An 18,180-nucleotide genomic window follows, 5' to 3' on the forward strand; every position below is an offset into this window, starting at 1 on the left:
GATTTAGGTTTTATTACTTAACAACCTTGTCCATCCTTCTTTAACAAGTGAGCTTACTACAATTTAAAATTTTGAATGTATCAAACCATTCATAATAATTTACTCTCAGTGGATTCTAGTTTGGTGAACTCTATAACTCCAAAATAACTTTGATTAAGTCATTTAGCAATCTTTCAGTGTATAACCAAACTGAGGTTCAAGTATTTACCTGTACTCCTCTCAAAGCTCTGTCTAAAGTATAATAGAACCTCCAGTTCAGTTTTCTTTTACCTCAAAACATTGCTCCATACCTGATTAAATTCCATCAACATTATTCCAATTTATAATTTGTTGTATCTCTTTCACACTAGAATTCATAGTATCAACCAGTATCTCTGTCCATTACTCTTATTTCTTCTGGCTTCTCCTCTTTACCATTATTGTAAGTAGAGGAAAGGTACTATACTGAATTGTATTTAATCCTTATAACAAGCCCTTCTTGACTTCAGGGCTGGTCAAAATTTTCTTGTTAAGGACATATAGTTTGCATATCATATACCCTTAACTTATTTAGGTGGAAAACTTAATTATCTTCATAGTGCAAATGCGTACATATTTTGTATTCACTCATCATTACTTTCTGGCAATTTGTGTCTGAATACATGTTCATCTCTAGATCACAAATTTCTTCCTATACATTGTGCACATTTAAAAAACAATTCATATAACCTTAGTCAAAGACAACACTTTAGAAATCCCCTCTTTTGCAAAATACCAAATTCTTAGTACTTGCATTATTAAGTTCCATGCACAGATTAACCACTTTAAAAAGTGGTTTTGGGGGGTTTTTTTGGAAGGATTTTGAGGCTCCTGTGCACAATTAGCCATTTTTCTCGATCTTTTCCTTTCCCTCTTTAGTCAGAAATCTGAATCAGCTGCGCAGGTTCTCTGTGTATGGAGTTAAGGATTTTCCCTGGGGCAAGTTCCCTATTCTCCGCAGTCCTTTGCAGCTCTTCTTGGTGCCACCCTCCCAGTGGCACTCAGGGTCTGAGCTCTCCTGCCTGCCTGGTTTTCCACTCTAGCTGCTTTCAGGCGTGGGTTCCCTGCAATTCTAGTCAGCTCCCAAGGACCCAGAAGTGTCCCCTTGCTCCCTCCAGAAGCACTCCTTGCTCACTCCCTGACTCCAGCAGGTGCACTCGCTCTAGGCACCTAATGTCCGAGCTCTCTCTCCTGCTGAGGTTTTCTGCCTAGCTGCCTTCAGGGGTGAGTCCCCTTCTGTCCTAGTCAGCTCCCAAGGACCCAGAGGTGCCCCTTGTTTGTCTTGGCATGCGCTGGCTCTAGCTCTGGCTCTGTAGGTGGGGATGGGGGAGAGTGGATGGGCTCACGTTTGGGTGGAAGCTCTTTCACCCTCTTATACACTGGAAAAGCCCCAATCCCACGCACCTTCAATGCTGTGCCCCACTTTACAGCTCCTCCGCTCCTCTGAAAATGGTTCTTAAGGTCTTTTGGAGTAGTCCTTGTCTGTGTGTGCTGGAGAGAGTAAGTAAGCCACATTTAGACTGCCACCATGCTTACCCAGAAGTCCCAAATATTGTCTTTAGAAATTCCATTCATTGGTGGACATAACTGGAAGATATAACTGAGAAATTTTTGCACTGAGGAGATGGAGGTCAGATTATTACTATTGCCTCTACATTTATTGTTGGACGAGAATGGGTGGTGTAGGTTCTAAGGGCTTGCTTGGATCTCAAGTTGCTAAGATGGTAGAAAATTATGGAGATTGTTGACTAAGGAAGGGGTCACTGGTTTGGGCAGCTGCTGGCCCCTGTCTCCTGGAAAAGGATGTTACTTTACCACGGTTCACTCAGTCCACTAGGGGAAAGCAAACCTCAGTGTAAACTGTGTGCTGATGATATGTTAAATATCCTCGGGCAACTTTAGGGCAAGTTTGACTCCTTTCTGCCCAGACTCTAAGTTAATAAGTGTGGAAACCAAGCATTGTTTGAGCCTTGTCCTGTGTGATTGAGAAACTGAACCACCTGTCGTTGCTCTCCAGAGACCCCAATCAAGGAAATTTGTCTAAAGACTGATGTGAGAAGTTTTCTCATAATTGTAAACTTAAGTATGTCTTATCTGAAAGGTAGCCCCGTACTAATCAACCAGTTATTGTTTCTGTGTTCTTTTGATTGTGCTTAACTACTTGGCAAGATTTGTGGGACACTTCAGCCCACATCATTCCCCACTCCAAATAACCCTGGGGCCAGAACTGGGATAGGGAAGAGGTCAGTCTTCTGGAACTACTTCCTGCTGAACAGAAGCACAGAATCAGGGATGAGCGTGGGGTCCTGTATTGTTTGGAAGGGCAGAGATCATCACCAGGCTTCTGGAAGTGGAAGGCAGCAGCCAGTGTCCAGTGGTTGGAGCTCTACTTGTTGCTCAGTAGCCACCATTGGGAACTGGAACTGGGAAAGCCTTTTTTTTTTCTTCAGTTTCCTCATCTATAAAATGAGCTGAAGAAGGAAATGGCAAATCTCTCAGTATCTTTGTCAAGAAAACTATAAATGGGGATATCATTTAAAAAGATTGAAAAATGGCAAAGGACCTCATTTCATCTCAGCATTGAACCAGAATAAAAAGGCCCACCTTTAACTACTGTCCTAACTTGTCCCTGGATTCTATGTTTCTAAACCAGACCTTTTATCTAGAAATCAAAAGATGAGGGAGTTGTTAAAGAAACCCGATATTTAGTACACAGTGGGTAGAATACTCAGTCAATTTCCAATAGCTTTTCTGATGCATTAAGTTATTTGGTAATGAGCTTCCATTAGCAGGATCATTTCCAGTTGGAGTTTATCAGTCTTAGGTACTTGGTGATAAACTCCCAGGGGAATCTTCCCTTCATTTTCCTCATCTTGTTGAGAAATGGGCACAAAAGCAATACAAGAATCAGAATGTTTGTGTTCTCTCCTTAAGTGGGCCTCCACCTCCCTGTGCTCCCTCTGTTCCCATCAGTAACAGAAAATTGAAAAGCTAGCCATAGCTCCTGGATGTAGCTTTGTAAAGGGCTCTGAGGTGCTAGGAAAAGTGTTTTTTGTTAAAGCATGTTTACCCTGCGGTTTGCTTATTTTGCAATCAACTGTATTACTGAAATGATACCAGGAACCTTGTAATTAAATTCATGCAAGGGGAAGAGACTCCTATTTGGATTTATTTGTATACATAATATGCAAAGTGGGTTTGATCAAGATAAAGGGAAATACTTAGTACATAATTATTCTTTAAGGAACCGTAACTTTCCTGCAAATCTCCAAATGCATTACAGAATTTAGGAGGAGTTCCCAGTCTTTAAGATCTCTCTAAATTCATTCTCTCACTCCCCTTTCCTTGTTATTCTGATGTTATCTCTTTTTCTTATCCTGATCTTGTTCAAATAGCATTTATCATGTGTATCAGGTCCTAAGAGAGGACACCAAGGGTAAAAATACAAAAATTATATATAGATATATTGATATATTGGTAGATATGTTGGTCAAATTCTCCAGGATATTTTGAGGTCTGTATTTTGGTAACATAAGGATTTATCACCCATCAGTCTACAAAAAATAGCAAGCTTCTGATTTGTAATTCTGGTTACTAGGTTGTATCTTACTAGGTGTTCAGTATATATTTGCCTGTTATAGACCAGGCCAGGCAACCTTTAGAGATACAGTGCCAGGCCCCATCTGTGTCAACCCCCCTTACTCTACTCAGGGGAGGGAGAAAGCACTCCCACTGGACTGCTGGGCAAGGGAGGTGGTTGTATAGTCAGGCTTGGGGTGAGGGGTAAAAAGCACTCTATTCTGCTTCCCTCTAATTATGTGAGGTTGATCCCCTCAAACCTAGCTCCTCTCCAAAGTGGAAATTGAGGGGAACCTTGAAATTTTCAAAATAAACCCTATTTAGCCAGTATTCAAGGAACCAGAAGCCATTTCAAATGCAAAGCTTTATTGAGAAAGAGAGAAAGAAAAAGCTGGGGGGGGGGAAGCAAAATCCCCCCAGTCTAAAGAGAAACTCCTTATTTATAGTGTTAACTTGGAAATATTAACTTGCATCCAGGTCCACACTTAGAAATCATGTAACTTGCGGCCGTATTTCTAGGTGGCTCTTCAGGCTGCTGACTGCCCCCACCTTTTTTGGGACAACAGACAAGCTGTTACCCATGTCCAATAGCACCTGGGTGGCTATGGACGATGCGGCTCTGTGTACCCCACAGAAGCCCAACTAACGCCCTTAATTAAAGAGCGAGTCACTCCCAAACACGAGATGCAAGTCCTGCCTCCAAGAGCCACTTACCTGGCCCTTGATAACCGGACTCCTCACCCAACCCCAAACAGGTTGGGTGAGGTACCTCAGGTCTTGGGGTCCTCATTAGCAGGAGAACTCAGGCAGCCGGGACTTCGGATCTCAGTGGGACCTCCATGTCAACTAGAAAAAACGCAGAACTATTAAATAGTCAAAATCACTATTTAATCAAGGGCTAAAGGGGTTCAGTGCTAAAGGCCTCAGTGCTAATAGGCCACGACAACAGAGCTGCTCCCCAAGACTGCACAGAGTCTGGATGCCCTGGTCACTGACCCCTGGGAGTGCCACCGACTCAGGATGGACTCAAAGGAACAAAAGAATTTGGGTACAGTGAGCCGGCCAGTAGCCACTGCATAAAAGGAAATATCTATAGGATTATGATTTTGAGGAGGAGAAAGAAGCCAGAGGGAGGGTAATAACTGAGGCAGACACATACAGATCAGATTGCAGGGAGGAAGGATGCTTCTTCCTGTTATCTTTCTTTTTAGGGCATACTGTGAAGAAAGATAAAAATTAACCAAGAATGCGTGGAGAGTAGAATTCTGAGATAGGATTAGGAATCAGGTGTGAGGTGGGAAGGGAAGAAAAGAATAAAAAAGACTTTAGAGACACAATGGAGCTTCATAGCAGGAGCATCCATGTGGCCAGCAGGCAGGTTAGAGAGAGAGAAGAAAGGAAGAAGAGAGAGAATGGTGCCCTTCCTGACTTTTTATTGAGATAATGAGGTAAGAGGTATGTAATGCATATGCAACAGCACTTAATGGATTTACATTGGCTTGAATAGTTAATGACATACAAGATAGGGTCGTGGGTAAAAGCCCTCCACTTTCCAATCTCCCAGAACAAAGACCGCATGGCCTGCTCATAAATCATGCATTGGAATTCTGTCTGACCAGACCAGAGCTGAGCCCTCTGTGGCCCTGGAATCCTACATTAGGGAACCTCTATACCATTTGGGAAATCCAGGGGCAGGGAAAGATGATTGGCATTGCTATAGCTACCAAGAAAATAGGAGTGTTCAAACTACACTGACAGGATACAATCAAGTTTGGGAAAGGAATCATAGCTAGAGGGTAGGGTGTAAGAGAAGGGGCTACTTACAATGGATGCTAAAGGATGGTTCCTGCTCAGGTGTGGATCTTCTTGGGAAAGGTTCTAATACAATAGGGGAGATTACCTAAAACAAAGAGGCGTCCTTAGCATACATATGCTTATATCACCCAACTAGGTTTGTCAATCCCCTGAGGGTCTCCCACTCAGTCTGAAACTGCTAACCTGGGATTCCCTTCAGGGTAGATTCCCATGGGAACAGGAACAAGTATAAGTTTTGGGGTCTCCAATCTACAAGCTAGTCCTGAAAACTGGGGTTCATTAGATCTCACTTGGTAACAAGTTTGGGATTCCTAGATTCCATGTTGACACACACCCCTTTTGGTCATGACTGAACGTCACTGACCAAACAAATGGACAAATGGATAATGCTATATCAGATTGGACTCCATCCTCTAATGGCGGGAAAGCTTAGGGATACAGGTTTGGGGAATTGGCATTTGGGGGCATTCCCCAGTGTCTCGAGGCATTGACTTTTGAGCCAGAAAGGTAGGCAGTCTGCTTTTGGCAAAAAAAAAAAAAACTAACAATCAAAACACTACCCCATTTCCCAAAGTCTTAAGTCTTTCACATCTGGTGGGCCCTGATGATGCCATCAGCCTCCTCTCAAAGACTTCTGTCCTGGCAGATTCCTCCTTTGGTATCAGATGGCTTCATTGTTGCTGCAAGAGAAAACTAAGAGAAATCCATAAACACATTCTTTAACAGGACTTGATCAACTCCCTATACGCTTACTCACTACAAAGATTATCCAGGCTGCTAACCTTAAATCTGCAATCCCATCTTATATTTTAGTAATGTTTTTTCCACACAAATTATAAAATTAGGTAATTTACATGCTTAATTAGAAAGATTGCCTTACTTTACCAAAATATAAAAACCCTACAAACTATAGAAGTATAAAAGCAGAAACAAAATCCACATCATAGGTTACTCAGTACTTTGTAAATCTGGAAGTGGCTCTACCTCCTGTTTGTGGCCAAAAATTAAAATATTTTGTTTAGCACCAAGTAATATTCTAGCTAGATATTCTATAACCCCAAAATCCAAAACTACATTAGAATGACTCCATGGCAATTTCAGCTTCAAAACTATTTTTAAAGTCAAATTTAAAGTTTCAATATTGGAACGAACTCCCAAAATTATCAAGATTAAAAATGCTTCTAAATTTCTTTAATTTTAAAACCTCATACACGCCTCACACACACCCCTTTGGGGAGATTGAGATGCTAGGGATTTTGCAACTGTCTTCATTCACCTTTAACTATTTAGCATAACGCTGCTTAAATAGCTTAGGCTTTTTACTTCTATTAACTAGTATGAAAAAATAATGTTGCAACTGAGTCAGCTAATGTAAAGACTAGATAAAAATTTTTGTTAAACTAATTCTTCTGATTTGACTGGGTTGTAGCCTTAAATTAGTTTTGAGTATACATTTCATTTTCCTGAGTATTTATTCACTGGCAATAAGGACTCATTTACCATTTAACTTAGATCTAGTCTTATAGGTGATTCCATTAGTATTCCTAGGCACAAAGGTTTCCTTATCTTTGTTTCCTTACTTGAAGCTCCAAAATGTATAAACTTTACTGGTACTAGGGAGCGACTCAGTGTTCAATCAGAACCTTGTTTATTAAAAATGCTGCTTAGAATCTACTATTTATGTGCAAAGCTCCCCACCCCCCAACCTTTTGGCACTGATATTTTGCCAGGTTTTCCTTATGACCTAAACTCTTCCTTTTAAGATAAGGAACCTCTTTGAAATTGCTTACTCATTCATAATGGCTAAAAATGTCCATCTTCTTCTACAATTTCCATATTCTATGCCTTGCCTTCCTCATATGATTGCAGAAAATTTGCCATTAACAGGAAAAAAGTGGGAAGTAACTTAAAATGTGGGAGAAAAGCTCCCATTGTTTTGGAATTTTACTGCCATGTGTAAATTGGCAATGATCAGCAGTCAACTGTAGAACTTGACAGAAACTTAGCCCTTCTTCCATTCACCCTTATGACTGTATCAGTAACTCTGAAGTAGTACACTTCACAAATGAGTTCAAACACCTAGAATTTCAATTATTGGAACCATAATTTATTAATAAAAGAGAGAAATAAAGAATCTTCCAGCTGGGACAGAATTCCCTAAAGGAAAACTGCGCCGGTTTGACATTAAGGAACAGATTTATATACATTACAAAATTCTTATCTAACAAACAAACCTTAACACAGGAATGTGGGGTCCAAGATGGGGAGGACAATTCTTAGATTTATGAGGGGGCTGTTATCCAAGGAGTGTTTATCTTCATTTAGCCAAATGTTAGTTCGCTGGCGCTTTGATATTCCTGAAATTCCTCTTTTGTCTCCTGCCACCCAAGCTAAGCAGAAACCAGTTTGTTATCTGCCTAAACAGCTTGATCTCCTGGAGGGAAGGGAAGCCAGGTCTTTCCCCTAAAAATGTGGACAGGGGTTTATCTGCTTCTTTTAAAATTTTTTCCATCTTTGGTCTTTTGGGGTTACTTCATTCCCTCCTTTTTCTGTTGGGGGGGTCAAACCCTTGACTCATCAGATAGAGGAGAATAATGTGATCTTAAGGCCAAAAGCTTAATAGCCTGAAGATGCTGATGGATATAGGTCATAAGATGGTTGATCAGGCAGGGTCCTATCACAAGAGCCACTATTACTAATATGAGTGGTCCTGCCATGGCCGTGATCAAAGTAGTTAGCCAAGGAGACCATGAGAAAAGATTAGAATACCAGTTGCTGGATTGAGCATTAGCCCAGGTCTTCTCTTGGATACTTCCCCAGAGCAAGGCCAGATATTCCTGTATAATCCCAGAATGATTATCATAAAAACAACAGGATTCTCCCAACGCCATGCAGAGCCCCCCACTCCTAAAGAAAAGTAGATCAAGTCCCCGTCTGTTTTGGAGAACTTATTTCTGCCAAAGAGGACAGTGACTTTTCCAGGAAATTAATAGAAGTTTCTAATCCACTAAGGTTTGAATCAATCTGGTTAGAGAGAGACTGGAAGTTCCGGTTTCCCTGAATCAGAGCAGCAGTACTTAAGGCTGCAGTTCCCCCTATTACTAGCCCTACTAGGATAGGGATGAGAATTGGCACTCTACGGTGTCTAATAAGGTCCGTGAGGTATTCACTGGTCTGCATACCTTCAAAGTGCTCCCTACCTCCCTCCCCTGTATAATAATAAACCTGGGGAATAATATGAACCAGGGTGCAAATTACAGGGTTCCCTGCAGCATCCTTTGTTCTTAAGGTATAAGGAGATAAACACAGAGTGATACCTGAAGTACAGGAAAACCATGTTCCGGGGGGGCTTTCCAGTACCAACTCTCAGAAGAGTCAAAATCAGGTGCTGTGACACTGCTGACGCAGTGGGGAGAAAGAAACGAATGACTTAGATCTACCCCAGACTTCATGAAACAAGTGCAATTTCCTTGCAAGTCCCCTAAGGTAACAATTGGTTCATGTCCCCACTTGCATTGGACTTTGGCCTCAGCATCAGTGATCATAGTGATATACAAAGCATTTGGGGAGACTGAGGGAGACAGGACCCCCTGGGCCCCAATACCAACATAATATGGAGGTTGAGGGTTCAGAGCCAACAGTCTGATGTCTGGGGGGGGCACTGGCATTTAAGAAGGAAAAGGTAGTTGTAAGTATGGTGAGGAGGGATTGCTCCCTGTGAGGACACTTTATGGCAGTCTTAACTGGTTGCCCAGGTACAGAGACAGTGGGGGTGGGTTCCCGGCCAAATCCTATAATGACCTCTCGGCTCTGGCGGACTGATGAGGGTTGCATTTTGTCAGCTATTCGCTGTAATGTAAATTCTGTTCCTGGGTCCTGACCTCCCACATCCAGCCTAAGTCCCCACGTCTGGCCTAGTAACCATCCTTTATCCTCTGGGTTTTTAATAGTCAGGGAAAGGGGATTCCTGGAATAGAGGGGGAAGTCCCAGACCCTGCTTCATTCCCTTTGAAGTATGATATTGGGGTCCTCCTGCTACCACGGGGCAACAGTTTCACATCCCCAGGCTGCACAGTAGAATTCTCCCCCTGCTTTGCATGATGGTGACCCTGTAGATGGACAAGCATAGACAGGGGCTTCTGATAGATACAGAGTCCCTGATGGGGTTGTGCATGAAAGGGTATGTGAGGGATCTGTCCACATACTCCCAAGTAAATCACACAAATGGGCTGAAGTGCACAATGTAATTCCCCATTTATGCCCAAGGTCTTAGTCAATTGCCAAGTCACCCTAGCTACAAGAGCAGGCCCATTATCTGACCTTATTCCCAGTGGGAGCCCAAACCCAGGAATGATCTCTGATATTAATTTCTTAACTGCCACTGAGGCAGTTTCATGTTTTGTTGGATATGTTTCTACCCATCCTGAACTACCAGACCAGAACTAAAAGATACCTGTACCCATATTTCCCTGGCTTGATTTCTGTAAAATCTATCTCCCACTGTTCTCCTGGGTCCAGCCCTCTTAATCTGGTGCCCCCGGGTTCCTTCGGTCCCCCCTTTTGAGTAACCCATGCACATGTTTCACATCTTGAAGTGATGTCTTTGCAGATTTGGTGCATATTGTGAAAGAAAAAGTCTCTGTCCAGCATATCACTCAGTTTTGTGCCTCCCATATGTGTGGTGGCATGTATTCTTTTTGCTAGCTGTCTTTCCACTGCTTCTGGTAAGAGGGTCCTGCCATCTGGCTGGCCCAGCCATCCATAGCGGAACCACACAGCCTCCAGGAGGGCCAGAATCTCTTGCCTGTTCTGCATATCTTTGCACCAGCAATGAGAAATTTCTGCTCCTAGTGCAGTGCCCCCTGACGTCCTATCCCCTCCCCTCTCCAAATATCTAAGGGAAAAGGGGCGATGGTCTCAGTGTTCTATAGCTTCTTCAGAGCTGAGCATGGGTGTAGAGCTGTCCTGCATATGGTCAGAAGAGAGGTATTGGCAATGCCCAGGGCTTTCAGGCTGGAATGGTTGCTGAGGTTACAAATGCATATGAATACATATCCCACAGGGGAGTAACCAAAACTTGAACAGGGAGGGAAAGGCTGAAGACACCGGGTCTTTAGGGGTGTGTCCTCAGTGAATGCCTGGGTCCCAGGTCTGTGGAGACCTGCTTGGAGATCTGAAGGGTTTCCAGCCACTGCTTCCCCCAATTGGCAGACAGGTCACAAGGGGAAGAGTCAGCCCCTAAGATAGAAGTGTAGAAACCAGGACTGGGGCAAACACTAGAACACCAGATAGAAACTGAAAAGTAGTACAAAAGTAATTGGCATTACACATTTGCATTTGGGTAGCTTAGCTAACAGACTTCATCTTCAGAAATCATCTTCTGACAGGAATAGATCCCTTTAGGAAATTGGATTCCTGAGTTGTTTGCAGAGCTGGTATGTAATGTCTCTGTTAAAGAATATCCTTTTTCAAAGTGCACATTAACTATAAATATCTATAAACACTTGAGTAACGATATTTTACAGATGAATTTCTTTATCCTAGATTCTGGGAGAAATTCAAGAAAGCTTTGAGCTATATTTCCAAGCTCAAGATCCAAACTTCAACTGTGGTAAATTAAGGCTACAAATATAAGCCACCCATGAATAAACTTCACCTACTTCTCAAAGTATGTTCCCTAACAATCTGAGAATTTTCAATTATTAGGGTTGTTTGAGGAAATGTAAACTTTAATTTTACAATTTGCATTATGTGCTATTTATGAGAATTAGTGACCAAGGAAAATATTTCCTCATGTCCCAAAGGACATAGTGAGTGGCTTCACATGCAGGTCAAAGCTCTCACTGGCTCATGCCATCATTGTAATTAACAGCATAGATGGTCAGAAAAGATCCATTCCCAGGTGAGACCAGAACATGCTTCTGTAAGCATCCCAGGACTTCTCTGTCCTTGGTGTGCTTTGTCACCATTAAATCCCAGAAGTCTTCTTTTTCCTTAAAATACATGTCTCACCCATTTTAGCTGAGAGAAATTCTGCTTATCAGCAGTCCAGAAACAAATCTCCATACCCTCAAACAAGCCTTTTATATCCCTACAAGTCTGATAACTCAATTATTCTTATGTATTTTGGCAATAATTTACACATCACACTTTAGTCACAAAACCTGAAATAAAGAACATGAGTGCTGAATTGAGTAGCTCCATAGTAATATAAATCAGAGCTGTATCATCTCTTGGACCTAGGCCCTCTGAAAGACTAAGACAAGGCCATACAGGAATCACTTCAGGGCACCTGTCCAGAGAAATTAAAGAATCATGTGTGATTTTCCCACAACACATACATTAATTTTAGAGGTTATCCCTAGGTCAGGGATCCAATTATAAGAGCAGAACATCTATCTGTTTTCTTTCACCATTTCTCTCTCTCTCTCTCTCTCTCTCTCTCTCTCTCTCTCTCTCTCTCTCTCTCTCTCTCTCTCTCTCTCTCTCTCTCTCTCTCTCTCTCTCTCTCTCTCTCTCTCTCTCTCTCTCTCTCTCTCTCTCTCTCTCTCTCTCCCCCTCCCTCCCTCCCCCCAAAACCCCTCTGCTTAAAAAGCAAAACACAACTTCCGTTCTTCCTTTACAACCTCACATACTAAAGTTTTATGGACTTTAGATCAAAGTCCCTTTCTTCCAATTTCAAATCCAACACACCATCCTGCCTTCTCTGACTAGCTTAAGTCAAACAAACATACTGTTGGTATCATTTCAATTGCTAATTGGTAACCCAAGGGACTTCTGATTTAAAGGATTGCATCATTGAAACACTATCTTTAGCATAGTGCTCATCCATTATAAATTTCAGTTCATAATACAAATTGATAAACTGAGGTAATCACTGAGTATTGAACAAAATCTTTGGCACAGGTTTACAATGAGCTTTTGTTCACATCCAAACAATACTTAAACACATATTTTAGCAGCAACTCCCATAACAATCGTAAAATTCTGAGCAAGCATTTTTCACATATCTGCCATTTTTTAACATTCTACCCACTCCTTGACTACTGTTTGCCACAAATATCTTTATACAGATCAAAAATGTAATCCAAATATCAACCAACATATCCCCAAAATTTGTGTGAGGTAACTTATCAATTACATGTCACTCAACTCTTTTTATCATTCTGGACATGGAATGTTTGCATTAAGATTCCACAGCTTCAAACAAGCTTTTTGGTCAGACAGGGTGGACAATGTTTGCTTGCTTGAGCACCTTAAAACCTCCAAATTATACAATTAAAATATACTCATCTTTAAGTTCTATCACACAGTGATTGTCAACTTTTTGAGATCCCTATTTCAGTCCCTGAGTATCAGTGTGGAACAATTATAAGCACTTCTTTCTCCTTCCAGGTTGCAAGGAAGGGGTTAATAACTTCTGAGCAATTTATCCTAAGGCTGCCTGGCTTGTTTTAGATTTTATTACTTAGTAATCTTGTCCCATCCTTCTTAAACCAATGAGATTATTTTAATTTAAAAGTTTGAATGTATCAAACCCCTTTCATAATAATTTACTGTCAGTGGATTTCAGTTTGAACTCAACACTTCCAAATAGCTCTGATTAAGTCCTTTAGCAATGTTTCAGTGTAACCAAACTGAAGTGCCAAGCATTTGCCTGTACTTCTCTCAAACCTGTCTAAAGTAGAATAGAATCCCCAATTTAGTTTTCTTTTAGCTCAAAGCATTGCCACATTCCTAATTAAAGTCCATCAACATTATTCCAATTTATAATTTGTTATTTAATCCTCATGACAAGCCCTTCTTGATTTCAGGGATGGTCAAATTTGTCTTGTTAAGGACATACAGTTTGCATATCTTAGACCCTTAACCTATTTTGGTGGAAAACTTAATTATCTTTATAGTACAAATGCGTACATATTTTGTATTCACTCATCATTACTTTCTAGCAATTTGTGTCTGAATACATGTTCATCTCTAGATCACAAATTTCTTCCTATACATTGCGCACATTTAAAAAACAATTCATATAACCGTAGTCAAAGACAACACTTTAGAAATCCCCTCTTTTGCAAAATACCAAATTCTTAGTACTTGTATTATTAAATTCCATGCACAGATTAACCATTTTAAAAACTTCTTGTGAGTCATATGATTACTTGTTGCTAGTTCTGACAGCACATACATTAAAATAACATCTGATTTGAAAAATCCCAAGTTTAAATTCTAGAATAAGTTCTTCCCAACAACATAACTTTTTCTGGATGACTTTTACATCTATAAATTAGCCAGTACAATTTCTGTCCTTATAGAATAAAACATTCCCCTCTGTGTCAGGCTGGCTATTAATCGCATTTAGACAATTCTCAAATTCACTGAAGCCATTATGGATTGCAAGGTCTCACAAAACAAACCTCTAACCATGATTTTATGTGCTCAGTAAAATCTGGCTAACATTTCACATTTAACTGACAAACAGTTACCACAATACATGAAATTACATTTGTAACATATCAAAATCATTAGCAATCCTCCCAAGTTGCATACATCAACCTTTAGAATGAATCTTAAATGAAAAGTGCCTCTAACTGTGGAGTAAAAATCTCCCTTTTCTGCTCTGAATTTTTCTCTTTTTTGCTCCTTTGGGGACCCATCCAAAAGATGAAAGAGGAACAAATCATTGAACAGATATTTGCTTTTGCCCTCTGCTGAGGATTTTTGACTGTGGGAAGTTCAATCTTGCAATTCCCCAATTTTTCTTTTTCTGAGTGTCCAATTTAAGACTACATAGAGATGAGACTGTGACAAAGACAATGATAAACATAAACATGAAATGTTGTAATAAGCATGCTTTGAAAGGAAAAAAATCAGTATTTTAGGATCCATTCCTAAAAAAAAAAATATTTTCAGGGAGAAAATTCATTAAAACAGTTTCAGTGTACTGCCCCTTTAACTGAGGAAGCTGTGCTGATCTAAGCTACTGTGATTAGCCATTTGATTGGCTGAGCTGACTTTCTTGTTCCCCTGCACCCTACATGCTGATCTATATAAACTATCTCTTTTTGGCTGTGATTTCTTACAAAATATTCTTGTAGTACATGGACAAAATTGCTATCTGCTCCCAATTGAGGTTAGAGGCGAGCTGTTCATGAGGCTGACTGGGTTTCTCAAGGAAGGAACTTTAAAAACCCCACCCATTCAGATTCTCTCTCCTACTTGGAAGCTTGCTATTGGAGCAGGCACAGCCTCTCCTTCATAGTCTGCTGGGTTCGAATGTAGGTGGAGGGAGTGGGGAAACTGCCACCACAAAAGAAATTCCCCTTTGTGAAACTGCATCTTAGACTCTTTTTGCCTCTTCCTTTGTTTAATCTAGTCACACAAAAACAACAAAGACTCCACAGAAACCTATAGGACACACTCTCTCACACATTCATATACCTTTGAACCCAAAGGTTCCCCCAGAAGTCACTGAAAGATGTCTCTTTAGCCACCTGGCTGTGGGACTAAAGCTGCATCCAGCAACCCAACAGCCTCTACTGAATCCAGATTTACAGAACAGAATAGAACTCCAGAGTCAAACACCAGGACAAAACAGGACTCTAGGGCCCAAGCAGAACCTCAAGCAGAACCTTCATGCAAACAGACTCCTAGAGTAAAACAGACCCTGGGGCAAAACAAAACAGGACTCTAGAGAAACAGAACTAACTTAAAGAACAGAGTAGATTGTTCCAAAACCAGCTTAAATTTTGTCTGCGATGTCAAACAGCAGAATGGGCAGGCTCCAGAGAAGGCACCATTTGCTTCCTTGAATTTCTGATCTAATCCCTCTCAGGAATTAGAAACTGCATACTCTCCAAGTCTGCACTCAGAAACACCCCCAAGGGGGATAAGGATTTGAGACTCCTTCACAGGCTCTGGCTTAGCAAAAGCTGCTCATGTATGATTTGGGTTAGAACCTCAGCCCTTTAGCCATATGCTATGAGCCTAGAGATCTCTCCCCTACTCAAGCACACACACAAGTACACATTCACAGCATCCCTCTCCAAAGTCCTTACCTCCTGGACCTGGGCCTCGAGATCTCACTGGGGCCTCCATCTGAAGTGGGGCAGTTCATAAAAATGAGTCCAGCACCCAAAAATTCAATTATTGGAACCATTATTTATTAATTTATTAATTAATAAAGAATCTACCAGCTGGGACAGACTTCCCTAGTGGAAGCTGTATCAGACTGACATTACAGGATAGCTTATATAGGTTACAAGATGCAAAGTTATTTCTTTCACATACAGGTTCTTATTTGACAGTCAAACAAACCTTATCACAAACACAGGTATGTGCAGTCAGTAATAAGTGGACAATACTCTGGTCACTCAGGGGTTGTTTACTTTTACATGTACTTAATTCACTTATCCCTAGTTAGCTATAAGTTACCTTGCATTCCGTCCTGACTTCTTTGATATTCCTGAAGTTCCTTTGTTTCCTGACCTTCCTAATTTTCATCCTTAGGCTAATTAGAGTCTAGACTGCCACCTGCATAAGTTGCTTGACCTCCTGGGAGGGGGGGGTGCGAGATGGAGGAGCTGGGTCTGTTTCCTAAAAAAATGCAGGAAGGGATTGATCTGCTTTATCTACTTCAACTTTATTATCTTCCCTTATTCAGACTACTTCAGCTGCTTCCCTAAAAACCAGATCCACCCCTCAATTTAATTTAGTCTTAGTTTCTTTTTAGTATATGTTGAGAATTTTTCATATACAGAGTGTCCCAAAAGTCTTAGTGTTATTCTAAAATATTAGGTTTAGTGATGTGTAGAATTTAGCCACCACAAAGTGAACCCATGATCTTCCATCTCCCTTTCCTAGATGTATGTGTCAGCCCTCTCACAGAGAGACCACAGTATGTAACAACTCCAGTGAGAAAGAGCAGTCCCAAGTGCTTTGATCTATGAGATAGCATTAGCCCTTCTCCTAATCTTTCCTATTACTGTGCTAGCCAGCATAAAGCAGTCTATCCCCCTTATATCTAATCTCTTTTTCTTAAAATATGGCAAGCAAGGCAACACAATGGCCCATCCCTTTTTGCAGATTAAGATCTATTAAATTGTCTTGCTCTTATTAAGGAAATGTGTATTTAAAAGTTGTCTGTTTTGAATTCCTGAGGTGGGTCCCTCATGGTTAGTCCATCATCATGGCATTTCTGCTTTAGTGGTTTTTTAAAGACTCCTCTTGACTCAGTTTTCCCCTTGTGCAATTTCCTTTCTGAACAGGAAAATTTCCCACCTCTTTGATTCTGAGCCTTGCTTTTGATACCCCATGAAAAATATAGAACTTTGTTGTGTGATTGCCAGTTAATTATGACTCTTACCTAGAATCAAACAGAGATAAAGGAGTTTTTCCCTTATTATGACTAGTATCAACTCAATCTGTGCCCTTGAGGAAACAGTCTTGATACTGGCCTAACCATGTCCCTCCATTTTCCTTTCATTGCAAAATTTCTGTTATCAGGATTCAGGTGAACAATGGAAGTCTAATACTAGAACTATTAATTAATACAAAAATAGCTGAATTACAATAGATCTCAAATATGAAAGAATTTACTTTTGCTAATCTGTGTATACATATATCTCATTCCTTCAAGATAATGTGGAATGTATGTGAATATATATAATCTTTTAAAAGAAAGGATAAGACAAAGATGTAAAAGTTTTAAATTTAATTTAGTGAACTTTGAAAAAGCAACAAGATTAGAATGTTAGACACCTAAATAATTTGGATATATTTAATTGACTTCCAAATGTGTCTACGGGGAAATATATGCTTGATTATATTTTGGTTACAAGTTCTCCTATTTTGAAGTCCCTATGATATACTGAGACAGAAGGGCTCATTTTACAAAGCAGACCCTCATGAATTTTAAGATTCTTCCTTTAACCTGGGGATGATATTGATCATATCAAATACAGAGTCTGGGTAAAAATAGAACAAATGGTGTGTAAAAACTGAAATTTTCTGAATTTTCAAATCAATTATGAGTTCCCAATAGTTCTTATAGTTCTTTTATTAATAGGACTAGATTCATACAATTTTAGTTCTTACCACATGAACAACTAATTACTAAAAAGTCAATCTGATTAGTTTTTCTTATGGTTTATTGAGTTATACAAAGTCTTATCATTAATATAATTTAGCAGAATTACTTACTAATCTCCACAAATGTCTTAGAACTAGAGAAGCAGATCTGTTAGGATAAACCTCCTTCAGAGCTGCCCTGAAAATGAGGTCTACTCTATAATGTCCAAGGTGAGATAGGACCAGATGACTACATGGCATCTCAGGGACTCAAGATAAAATGTGCTGATTGAATTAATATTTTAAGTGGTGTGGTAGAGACATGAAGAGAGAGGTTTTGCAGGACAAGCCAAGATGCAAGAACCAAGGCTGGGGACCTGTCTGTCAATCAAGGAGAAGGTTCCAAATGGAATGTTCCCAGGAGTTGGCAGTTGAGGCTGGTTGAGGACCCTTGTAGGGCTGCCTTGTTTTTTGGGCTCTCTGACCAAAGGAAAACCTCTGCTCTCTCCTTGAGATTTTACTGACCAAGAGTTGAAGGTGACCAGGGGAAGGAAACTGAATTGATCTTATTTAGTTTCTGTCACAGGCTGAAGGACCCTTGAGGGGGGCTTCTGAAATTGGTGGCTTTGTGAAGAGAAAGATTTTTAATTAGTGTCCTCCATCTCTGACTGTCCCTCTGTCACAGTTGTGACTTCCCAAGCC

The 18,180-nt window shown here is 40.5% G+C and overlaps 1 protein-coding gene across 3 annotated transcripts in view; it reads left to right on the forward strand.

Moving 5' to 3' along the window:
- TMEM45B (transmembrane protein 45B) overlaps positions 1-18,180 on the forward strand; it is a 65,358-nt gene that overhangs the window by 20,651 nt on the left and 26,527 nt on the right. The window contains exon 1 of one of the 3 annotated variants that reach the window (XM_056794606.1): positions 896-1,242. The exons of the other annotated variants lie outside the window; for them this stretch is intronic. The gene's annotated coding sequence lies outside the window, so the exon portion shown is untranslated. Of the gene's footprint in view, positions 1-895; positions 1,243-18,180 lie in introns of those variants that run through there. 3 annotated transcript variants of the gene reach the window in all.

This window comes from Monodelphis domestica, chromosome 4 (assembly GCF_027887165.1).
Source record: "Monodelphis domestica isolate mMonDom1 chromosome 4, mMonDom1.pri, whole genome shotgun sequence".
Taxonomy (NCBI): Eukaryota; Metazoa; Chordata; class Mammalia; order Didelphimorphia; family Didelphidae; genus Monodelphis; species Monodelphis domestica.